Source organism: Ambystoma mexicanum, chromosome 3q (assembly GCF_040938575.1).
Source record: "Ambystoma mexicanum isolate Mex_15411 chromosome 3q, UKY_AmexF1_1, whole genome shotgun sequence".
NCBI classification, from domain to species: domain Eukaryota; kingdom Metazoa; phylum Chordata; class Amphibia; order Caudata; family Ambystomatidae; genus Ambystoma; species Ambystoma mexicanum.
Genome location: NC_090926.1, coordinates 589,020,462 through 589,031,686, shown reverse-complemented (window position 1 = coordinate 589,031,686; position 11,225 = coordinate 589,020,462). Strand labels below are relative to the sequence as shown.

Sequence of the window (11,225 nt, the reverse complement as noted above, 5' to 3'; positions counted from 1 at the left end):
AAGTTCTGGCGTGCAATCTTAAATCTACCTCAATGTATTCCAGGAGTGTTAATAAGATACGAATTGGGGTTAATTTCTCTAAGTGCACTATATAACTGGCGTTTATGTGCCCTCTTTCGCAAATGTTTACTATCAACATATAGTAACTCTACATTATTCACCATTTCAAGTTACCTGATCAATTCTACAGAAATGTTTCCGAAAAATTGGACTACGAAAATTCTAACAATCATGGCATATGCCGACATTTCACTTAATCTTCTTATTGCTCACCCAGAGCTTGCGAAGAAGAAGGTGTACATGATGGACTGGATTGATACCAGAACTTTGTGTCTAACTTATAAAGACTTTGACCCTATAATCTTTGGTCCAAAACGCTATAAAAACATTGCGTCCTATTTATGTTTAGCACCATCTCCTGCTTTAAGATCTGCTATTCTTTGGTTAAGGTTTAACATCTGGCCCATCCACGAGGTCAAATCAAGAAGGAAACAAATTGCCTCTGACCTTAACTGGTGTCGGTTCTGTAAAAATGTTATGATTGTGGAATCTCTTCAACATTTAATATTGGAATGTCCTGCACTTAGTACCCTAAGAAAACTGCACTTTGTTAACCATTTTGCATATTTTGCACAACTCGATCCAAAAAATAGATGGGTCGCCTTGGCTGCTACCGAATGTATGAGTATAAGAATTGCATCGATTAATTTTTTACAGGCCTTGAACCTAGAATGATGATGATTGTACAATATGAATTTATATAGTTGTTTTATCTAGATTTTATGCTTATGAATTTTCTGAACTGTATTAATTGAAAAAGTTGATGTAATTTCAACTATATTCAATAATAAATAATAAAAAAAAAGAAAGTACTAGCATGGCATAAGTTAAGTAATTATGGGGGAAACAGTGGAAGAAGAAAGTGTACCTATGTAAACATTAGATGTTTGAAGGACCTTACATAGTACAGAGAAGGAGAGACATTGTGGCCACTGTTAGACAAGGGCCACAGTTGGCAGGAAACTCCAGAGCCCTACCATTTTAATACATTTTTTAAATCATTTTCTTTTTATTCTTAAGTGAGTCAGGGCAACGAATGGAGCAACAAGATCATGTTTACAATGAGACACATTTGTTTTGCAAGTATTTATTTATTTAATGCTAGGACAACCAGCTGTAGTGGCATTGCTAGAACCTGGAGCTTCCAGAGAATTTATGGATCCCGAATTTTCACACAGCTACAAAATACCATTCAAACATGGTGAGCTTGTTGAACTCAGTTTTGAGAGATGTCCTACCCCTCCACTTGCTATACCACCCCCACAGCTTACTTCTGGGCCCCCAGTTAACCTCCGCACACACAGCCCGCTGTGATAGTTGAACAGTGTTGTGCTGCTGAATTGGGGTTCTGGCACAGGCAGCAGAATCAAATCTGTTTCGGGACTACTCATATGGCTGGGCATTGTGATAGTTGGTACTGTTGCAGGGGTGGTGTACCTCAAATTCGGGTCATTCGCTCGGGTGCTGTGTTCTCCACTGATTACAGGGGAGCCTTTAAAGTGTCCTTCATGTTCGATTGGCACTCCCTCATAACCCCCTTCTTCCTCTTTGATCCTCAATAATGGACATTAGTAACTTCTTAATGGCCGCCAGTTCAATAAGGACGAGGGTGCATTTGCATCCTGGTGGTGATCCCTCTTCGACTAGGTCAGTTTGGTCCGGGGTGGGGGCCGTTTGGTGGCGGATTTGTGTGCCCTTTGTCATGCGTGGCCCGCGCCATATCTTTATGAACATTGGAGTCTCTTGCTAGTGTTTGGGGCATGGAGCTGGATGACAGGAACCCTCCCCCTGCAGCCTTTTTAGCAGGGGCCTGGGCGCTGCATTCTGAGATGTCTATAACACCGTCCAGGCACGAGGTTTAGAAGTTGTAGCAATGTCGAGATCCTCAGAACTCTTCCCCAAGTTCCCCCTTTTAGTGGGTTTCTTCAGGGTTTCGACAGCAGGGGTGAAAACAGTTGGCTTGCAACCCCCTAGATTGACCTTGCCCTGGATGGACAATGGCCTTGCCCGAGTTAACCCCCCCCCCTCTCTATGGCACTGGGGGTAAGAGGGCTAGTTATGGGGCAATCTAAGAGCGTGAGGTGAGTCATCTAAAATGAAACAGACCAATAGTAGTGCACTCGTATAGGGAACAATCCCTTAAAGATTTCAAAGTAAAATTCTCAAACAATTTATAAAGAATAAAAAAAGATATAATTCCTTAATTTAATTCAGAACACATTAATTAATAAGGTGGTAACTCTTCAAATCATATACTTGTCAATGTTTGACATAGTAAATCATAATATCACATAGTTCATCAATACATAGCATCAAAGTGCTCTTAATATACAGATCAAACCTCAATTCATCACATGGTTTAAACTGTTAACATACATGATCATCCGTTAGTTCATTAGGTTTAAGAAAACCTCTGTGAATAATCTGAGTCCAATATGGAAGAAACTCTGAATAGTAGTTGTGGACAAAGTATGGTGGCCAGTCCTGTTGAAAGCTTTCCCATCACTAAGCATTTCTAGATAAACTCTCTTCTTCAGGTGATGTAAACTCAAATTCTGTCTGGAAGGTAAAGAAAGGAATTCTTAATTTTAACTCTAAACTCAAAGCGTGTATCGGCAAATGTGACGCCTACTTGTAAATTGCAATTACATTATCGAGAGGGAAACTGACCTGATGTTCCTGTGTAATAAAGCTCACACCTAAGTGATGTCTGTTGGATGTCACTGGCAAGAGGCTGGCCCAATCTGGTACCTTTCTTCGGGATATCCCTGATGTTCTGGTCTCCCTATCAAGTCAAAATGACGGTGCAAGTTCAGTTAAAATAGCCCCTGTATTCTGATATTCACTCGCAGAAAATATCCTAGAAGAGTAAAAGTGGTATGCACTTACTGATGACTTTCATTTTAGGCATCCAATGTGGTTGTCATATTTCTCTGACTTCCCTCTGGTGGTCCCTGCAAAGTGAATCAAAAAATTCCCTTATTAAACAATGGTCTCTCAGAGAGATTATTCCATTTCTCACATTCCTCTCAATCTAAATGCCTTTTCTTTCTGTTTCTTACTTTTCTTCTATAGTAAAGGATGTTCTAGCAGTGAAGCATGGACGGGAGTAGCAGCCTCCCATCCCGAGATCGCCTTAAATTACAAGGAAAATCACATGACGCGTGCGCACACTACTGTGGTCACGTGAACGCATGGTTTCTTGCGTCTGAGAATTCAAAAAGTAAAGAGTATCACGCAGCTACAGGTACATGGATACATTAACATGGAGGTAGCCATCTTGAAGTTTTTATTACTCGATTATTCGTCATTGAGTTTCAGTGTGTGCATCCAATTAAAATGACGTTAGTTGATTGAACTGCACCACGAAGTCTGTTCGTGCATGTGAAAGGACACATTCTCTCTAGATATGTGTGTTCCAATAGTTTGTCTTATGCATCATCTTTGTTTAATATATAAGACCATAATATAGTGGAAGCAAAGTATTGATCTGTTAATGTACTTTGTACACTGCAATTCAATCTATCACAAGTCCGACAAGGATAGTATTGTTTGAACCAGATAAACAACCTTCGAATCTCCTTAATACCTATACGGTGATCATGATCTTATGTAAAGAAATATAATACATACATTTCCTCCACTGTTCAACAAATCACATAATGATGTAGATCTGATCACATTCACATTTTAAGTATTATGAAAACTTGGGTAAGCGTCAACAACATTCATAAAGTCAAGCTGACTAGTACATTTACGCATTGATATCTTACTCATTCCATTCTGCGTGGTTAAACTTTTTTTTAAAAAAGAGGTAAACTATTCTAATACATAACCTGGCTGGCTAACCTCCATATGCAGAAGCTGTTTTTCAATTGTTTGATGGGAATATGGCAACGACTGTTGTACTGTTAGAATGGTTGTAAAGGCCTCATACGCCTACGCTTTTTGTACCATCTGATTCAAGAACTTCTGCAAAGAGGAGAAAGTAACGATGAAAAGCTTATAGATTGAAAAAAGCTAAAGGAAGCAAGTCAGTGTCATGATGCCTACCCCCGGGGACCCAGACCACGTCCAGCAACCCCGGAAGCAGGCATCAAGTTATCCTAAGCAAGCCCAACAACCCCTGCTAGGGGCTATTTGGGTCCAGTCCTGGTGCCTATGGCGCCAGGCTCATATGGAGAGTCAGTCCTGGCGCCATAGGCGCCAGGCTCATAGATTAAAACGTACCTGATGCAGACCATGCTGCAAACTTACCTGATGCAGACCATGTTGCAAGAGCTCCAAGCCAAAAGAGGCTTGGAAGGGAGTACTTTACTTGGGGACTATTTTTTGCTCGCGTGGGGCTGGGGAGGAATACTTACCTGGGACTACTTTGGAGGCTATTTAAACCACGCCCGAAGAGCAGCACACACTTCGCGTTATTCTGCATCCAGCAGCGTAACGCTCACCGTGCTTGCAAGTCTGCATCCAGCCTTCTGCCACGCCCGTTTCGAGTTTGGAGCTCCTAGAAAAAGGGAGAAAGAAGGAGAAAAGGTTAGAACAAGAGCAATACCTTTAATCCTTACCTGAATTCCCGATCCATCGTGCCTTCGAGCTGGAAGAAAGAAGTTTTTTTTATACGTGTTGCCTCGCCTGCTGCAGCGCCGTGCTGAACTCACCGGCCTTCGCAGCATCTTCACATTCCACCGCATCCTCCTGTATGTTCCTGCCGCACTCCGGCACCTAAGGAGAAGACAAGAACAGCAAGGTGCGCCAAGGGAATACACAGAGGAATATTAGTTACCCTCCCATAGACTTACCTGATTTTACCACCGGGGGTACTATTCCTCTTCACGGGTCGGCGCAGCTTCCACTGCATCTTTGCCGAACCCCGGCCCCTAAGGGGAAACAAAAGGACAGCAAGGTGAAACAAAGGAACTAACAAGGGGGACCCTCCTCACCACAATAGACTTACCTGATTTTACCGCCGGAGGTATTATTCCCCAGGACTTCATACTTTCTCTCAGCGCCTGAATAAGGGAGAAAGCAACAGGTCACATATTGACATTATTTTATCGAACTGTGTTGGAAAATACAAGTCCTTACCAGAATACTACCGGTTGCCACAAGGAACTCTTCATTAGGGTCAAGCTGCAACCTGCAAGGAATCGGACAAGAGTGAAAGTCAGGCATTTGAACTCTTACGAACTTTATACTTACAGCGTCTTGCCGGGAATCTCAGAGTCAATATTGTTCTGGAACTCACCAATTCTTTCGAGCCAGTGAAGCAACTGGTTATCAACGCGCCCCTGCGCTCAATGCAGGATGGAGAGCTCATCTTTTCAAACCATCAGGTGAGACTATAAGAGGTGACATCAAAGGTGATCTGTGGGGAGAACAGCGGGGTTGGGGAGATTTACGCTCAACTCCACGGTTGGTTAATTCCCTTTCTCCATTTGCAGAAGAATATTCCTACGGGCCACGCAAACGAAGCTAGGTGGGCCAGTCCAGTCCGTCATCTCGGCCCTACGCGTCACATTGGTGGAGACCGCAGCTGTCCAGTTCCGATCGACGCCTCTGTGGGAGCCAGGTGAGCGTAACAGACAGATCATATTCAGTGTTCATCCCTCTGGGGGACAATGATTCCAGACGATCAATCCAAGTTATCTCCTTTTGTAGTAACATTGTTACTAAATCGTCTCCCCTATGAGGTTGTTTGTCCTGAAGCAGGACTGACCAAGCCTGAGTGCTGGACCCCATATGCGAGGAAAGTCTGAAGTGGTATCCGAGAACCGTAGTGTTGCTATTTGCTGTAGACGCGAGGAGCTGAAACCATGCAGTGCCGCTGGATTGAAGTTTGCCCATTGCTGCCGCCGATCTTCCCATTGCAGTGCAGGAGTCCCCAGAGGTCCTCCCTCTTGTCCCCACGACTGAGGCCCAGGAACACCAGGATCTGCAGAGCTGTAAAGGAACAGAAACCAGCTGGAACCATTTCTTCTAACCAAAGGTACTGTAAACCTAAGAGGACTTACCTCTTGTTGTGTAGCCTTACTTGTTCTCAGTTGAGACTTGTCTTGGTTTCCATTGCAGAGTTGCTTGCAGATTTGCCCCTCACAAGCCTTCCAGCGTGTGGCCCTTCAAGTGAATCTTATTTCTAAAACCTTTCTAAAAACATTGTGCAAGACTTTTACTCACCTGCAAAGAAGATCTTCAGCTCCCCTAGACTTTGTTCAACTAACATTGACTGTCCTAGCTCCCTGAGAGACTCTTCTACCTCTACCTCTGACTTTCTGCTTTTGCCTTTCCCCCAGGAAAGGGTTAATTTACTTTGCATTGGAGGGTTTTAAAAGTACTTACCAGTTTATTAATTATTTGTTGTCTTTTGTTTTATTCCCATATCTAATTCTTTACACTAAACTCAGTATTGCTCCAACTGTACCAGTGATAAATGGATGTCCACAGTGCCCTAGCTATTTAAGTCACCTGAGGGTGTAGGAAGTGTCTGTGTGCCATCCCCAATGGGTAGAATCTGATTAGAGAAACTAAGAGTGTGTTTTGAAGTATATTTTGAAGTTACATGTTTTGCTCCCTTCTGAAGAAGGCTTATATAACTGATGTTTAAATTAATAATTGTTTAATCAAGAAGCCTTGAGTGTAAGAGTTGATTTGAATACTTGTCATTGTGAATATCTGTGTTAAAGCCCTACTGCTCACATTGACCCCTCTTGAGATAAGCCTGGCTGCTCAGCCACACTACCAACCTTTGTAGTACAAACGTATTCCAAAGGTTGGGTTCCTATTGCCAGGAGGTCAAGGTTGCTGTAGTCTTCCAAAGGGTACTGCACACAATCTTGCCTAATATGCACACACTGGAACATCTATGACGTATAATCGAGTAACAACTTCAAGATGGCTACCTCCATGTTACTCTATTTATGTACCTGTAGCTGCGTGATACCCTTTATTCTTTGAACTCTCAGACATGAAACCATGCGATCACGTGACTACAGGTGCTTGCGGTAGCGTGCACATGCATCATGTGATTTCCCGTAATTTAAGGCAATTGCGGGACGGTAGGCTGCTTCTTTGCTGCTACTCCCACCCGCGCTTCGCTGCTAGAACTTCCTTTACTATAGAAGACCAGGTAAGAAACAGAAAGAAAAGGCATTTAGATTGAGAGGAAAGACCCATGTGGCAGGTACTGGCAAGACTCTGGGAACACAGTTTGTTTGGAAACATTTCTATTTGAAACAGAGGCAGTTGATGTTTTTGGGGTTTCACATATCCGAATGCCATATTATGGATCAGACTAAGATGGCAGCAGTGTTGAAATGGCCCACACCAAACATGGTGAAGAACTTTTCAGTGATTGTGCAACCTATTATAAGCTGGCCAAAAAGGATGTACCGTTCAGGTGGGGGCCAGAACAGGCTTTCAATGTTATGAAGGACACATTTGCTTCAGCTCCTATCTGGAGACACCCAGAATGAATGCAAAACTTCTGAAAACAGATGCTTCAACTACATCCATCTGCAATATTGTCACAAAGGAATAGACCGGTGCTACATTATAGATTTTATTTTTCCAGGGCACGGTTTACCACGGAACAGAATCTTCTAAATTGTATTATTTATAGAGATGGCTGGTAATTAAGGCAGCATGTGGACAATTACGTCATTACTTAGAAAGGTCAGTAAGCCCGGTGTTGGTTTGACCACAACAATTTGAGGTTTTTTTAGATATTTTAGGAGCATGAAGTGTGCCAATCACAGACACCAGATGGATGGTATTTTATTTTTGGCTTCGATAGTGGCAAATAACGGGAAAACGTATGCACTATCCGAGATACCGGAAATAGAATTTGATGCATCAGCTAAGGGACCTTTATTTATAATTGGGGGAGAACAATCCTCTTTTGATCCCAATTGAACATAGACTAGATAAGAAATTAGAGAGATTTTATGGGAAGCAGTAAGCATCTTGCAATGGGATGAGTGTGAGTGACATTCTGACCAGTTTGTTGCGAGGAGTAAATGAAGCACTCGCAGGGGACAATACATGGGTGGACATTCATAGATTAAGGACAACCAACATTAACCATTAAGCGCAGGTAGGTGGTACAGCAAGCTGTTAATGATGTGGCCATTATGGATGAAGTGCAGAGTGGCGACAGAGTAAGTGAGGCTCAGAGGCAGGTTAGAGAAACATGTTAGCTAAAAGGCAGATGAGAGGTAGGTTAAGAGGGTAACTTGGGGGTGAGGAGATAGGCTTTTAGTTTGGTTTTGAACACATCTGTGGCACTTTGCAACAGAGATTCCCAGTTTATTTCACATTTTTGGATATATGTTTTTGTAAATATTTGTGAATCCATTGTAACAAGTCAGTTTGTCCACTCATTTGGCGATGGTACATGGTGAAGATGGTAAACTAACCCATGGAGCATGTATTATGTTACTTTGTGACCCAGTTTTCAAGATTTTCCTCAAAGGATACCAGTAGCAGAATTTGAATATTATAAGCTGATAAATAGTTCTCTTTTTTGTTAACTAAATGTTCCATTCTAAAATGCTCTCTGACAGAGTGAAGATATTGGAGATGCCAACAGCCAGGTCAAATTTACAAGTGTTAGAATATACATTACAACAATTAAACCCTCATTGAGAAAGGTTAAGTTATAACACATTTGAAGACAAGCATGATGGAAGCACAGGTCGCCAATAAAGTATATCTATCCACAAGATATATTTGTATCCCTAGGTTCTTTAACAAATGTGTCCCGCATTTTGTGAGACTAGTTACTATTATGGAAAAGATAAATGCTGCAAAAACGAAATTGAAGTTACCAGAGAATTGGCAAATTGAACCTGTATTTCAGATTTCGCTCTTCAAACCAGTTGACCCAGTAAGTAAGGGTCAGGTATCCCAAACACTTAGTGATGGGTGGGCAGGTAGAACTTTAGGTTCAGAATATCTTGGATTGAAGAATAACAAAGGGACATTTGTTTACTGGGAGGAATAAGGCTCTTTTGATCACAGTGGGCCAGACAAACAATCATGGGAACCAGCAATATATGTGCATGCTCTGAGATTAATCCTGAGGTTCTAAAAAAATGTTTCCCAAACAGCAGGGATGCTGTATCTTAAAGGAGAGAGGGCACTGTCGGGTATGGACACAGATTCAGGAAAAACGTGGATGATCTATGACAAATGGAAATTAGGAGCTAGGAAACTGGTCATGTAAAGGAATCTATGGGGTGAGGGGGGAGGAGGGGTTACTCCATTCCAAGATTGTGGCCAGTGGTTACAATTAGTCCAGGAAGTTGGACGTTTTTCTGGTTCATGGCAGCCATCTTGTCTTTATATAATACTGAAGAGAAACCCCTTTTGCAACAAGTAATTCTAAATAATTCAATAGGGCGAAATGCTGCTGATTCAGATATTCCTATTCATTTTTTATTTTTATTTCCCTTTTGGCATAATTATTACTGCCATGCTTGTTCTATTTTAGTAACATTCTGAATCATACATACACATATTTCAAATTTGATTTATACAAATTGATGTTTTTAAAAACACCTTAACCAAAAGCACCTAGTGCACACATATTGCTGGTTCCCATTGGTGCTCCTTTGATCACAAATAAATATCCCTTCGCTATTCTTCTATCTAAGATATTCTGAAACTAATACAAATATCTGAATCAAACGATTTTTGCCCTATTGAACTATTTAGCATGTATTACCACTGTTAAGACGGATTTCTGAACTCTGACCTGCTGGGCAGAGGTTCAGAAGGCCAGCTTAGTTCCTTGGAAGAGGGTAACCTTCTGGACAAGCCAGACCAATCAAGGTAGCTTGGCGGCGATCAAGACTAGGTCTCAGGAGTGGTGAGGGTGACTGAAAGACCTCAATGAGCACACAGAGTAAAGGACACTTACAAATCACTTCCAGTCGGGTGTATATATATTAAAAATACAAATACATTTATTCCAAGACCTTTGAGTTTCAACACACAAATCAAATCACAGTAATACTATTAAGCCAACACAATCCTTTCAAAATATATATATACAAGACCAATGGGGTCTAAAGGGTTAATGTAAGAAATGGGTCCACAACATAAAAGGGGAAGGAAACTGGCAGTGCAAGTAGTCTTTAGTCCCTTCTGCATCCAGCACACTCTTACCTAAGAGGCAGTCCAATCCCTAAGAAGAGTGGAGCCTATTGCTCTGCGGCTTTCAGTGACAAAGATACAGCGATGATTCCCAAACGGGTCAGTGACGATTTCTCTGCTCCTGGTGGGTGGATCAGGCCAGTTTCACTGCAGCAGGCTTGAGGGGCACAAATGCAGCGCACCTGCAAAGTTCGTCACCACCGCTGGGTGACACAGTAACCGCATATACTTCGGTTTGGGCGCACTCACTTTACTCCAGACATGGGAACGCCAAGTGTACGAAATTCGGTGTAAGAGGGCCGTGAACATAGAGCTAGCGACATACCTGGTTTCGAGGGCCTCCTCGAAACAGCGGCGGTATCAGGGAAAAGTGTCTGTGTAAATTGGTCAGCCCACTGGTTGGCCCAGGGACACTTCTGAGTAAGCTTACTTGCAGGGTTTGATGAAGGTGCCGAGAATAGTTGGTCCCATTATTCCAATGGGTCGAAGCATCTTCGCAGACCTTCTAGGACGACCAGAGGCAGGGTGGTCACACGGGATGACAGCAGGCTATTTCACATACAGGCATACCAAACGTGGACCAATCACGGACCATGGTGGTCCCAGGCATTCACAGCACTCCAGACTCTCTGGTACCCAGGATGTGTATTGGGAACGACATCCCAGCCCACACCCTGGAGGCACACACACAAGGGATGCAGAAGCCCACGAAAGCTTGGTGTTTCGCGGGAAAATGCATGCCCAAATAAGGACTGACCCGGGTCGGCTCGACCTGGGGAAGGTGAAGGGCAAGATGGCCAAATGTTGTGCCTTGACTGTCGTGTAGCCGAAGAGTCCTCTGTCCACAAGTGCCACACAGAGAGAATCAAAGTCACTCTCTGTGCAGCCTTTGAGGCCACAGGTGGGAGATGTTCTTCCGGAACTGCGGTACTCGTGGAACCCCGAACCACTGTAAAGGAAACGCCGGTTAAATGTCAAGCTAAAACAGAATCAACAACCAATCAACAAAT

General features: G+C 42.8%; 1 long non-coding RNA gene across 1 annotated transcript; it reads right to left on the bottom strand.

Annotated features, from left to right (window-relative positions):
• Positions 1-1,131: 1,131 nt before the first annotated feature.
• Positions 1,132-3,202, bottom strand: LOC138581891 (uncharacterized). The gene is made up of 4 exons (XR_011304846.1): positions 3,123-3,202; positions 2,950-3,014; positions 2,731-2,845; positions 1,132-2,619 (listed from the first exon to the last, which is right to left on the bottom strand). It is a non-coding gene; the product is annotated as an uncharacterized lncRNA (long non-coding RNA).
• Between the last annotated feature and the right edge of the window lie 8,023 nt (positions 3,203-11,225).